At 50.9% G+C, this 741-nt stretch overlaps 1 protein-coding gene across 1 annotated transcript in view; it reads left to right on the top strand.

The window, feature by feature from the left end:
* The window catches only part of SAMD4A (sterile alpha motif domain containing 4A), a 113,754-nt gene that overhangs the window by 13,239 nt on the left and 99,774 nt on the right, over positions 1–741 (top strand). The window lies entirely within an intron of this gene.

Raw genomic sequence — 741 nt, 5'->3', positions numbered from 1 at the left:
TTCATTCCAGTGGGCAAGTCTGGCTCAGCAGTGAAACAGATAAATAACTTACTGGGGATTTGCAGGGTATGATTCTGAATTTATCCTCCTGAATTTGTCCCCCTAGAACCAGTGGAAAATGGGAATAGCCTCCTTAGTCCTACTAGGGCCACTGAACCTGGCAGCAATCTCCTTCTCATCTGGAGAAAACACTTCGAGATCCTGAGTCCCGCTTTCTCCGAAGGCAAATCAGGATGTTCTTGAGTTAGCAGTCAGGTGCTGCTGGCAAACGCTGGTGGCTCTGGAGAGGCAGAGCTCCTTGCTGTAAACCTGCCCAGCTGCAAAAGTTTGGCGTGTGTCCCTTCCATCCCTGGGCACGCTATTCTTAGGCTGTCCAGGTTCAGTAGAAATGGGGATGATGTGCCGATGTCAAGTCCTGGATGGGGAGCTCTACACGTGGGTTTCCTTCCCTGTGCTGCTGGGGAAAGCCTAGGGTTTTGAAGGTGCCCACCTTAGCTGGGGGCTTTCCTGAGGTGTACTGGTGGTTTGTGATCAATTTTGGTTTTTGGGTTGGTGGGAAGTTGGATAATGAATTTTGTGCTTCAGCTTGTGCTGTGAGGATGACAGTGTCTGATTTACCAGGGCTGATGGTTGATAGCAAAGAATCACAGGCTGGTTTGTGTTGGAAGGGACTTTAAAGATCACCTAGATCCCCCCCCCCTGCCATGAGCAGGGACACCTCCCACCAGCCCAGTTTGCTCC

This window comes from Chaetura pelagica, unplaced genomic scaffold (assembly GCF_000747805.2).
Source record: "Chaetura pelagica isolate M959 unplaced genomic scaffold, ChaPel_1.0 scaffold274, whole genome shotgun sequence".
Lineage (NCBI taxonomy): Eukaryota > Metazoa > Chordata > Aves > Apodiformes > Apodidae > Chaetura > Chaetura pelagica.
Note: the sequence above shows the minus strand (reverse complement) of the source record. Positions and strands in the feature narration are given on the sequence as shown.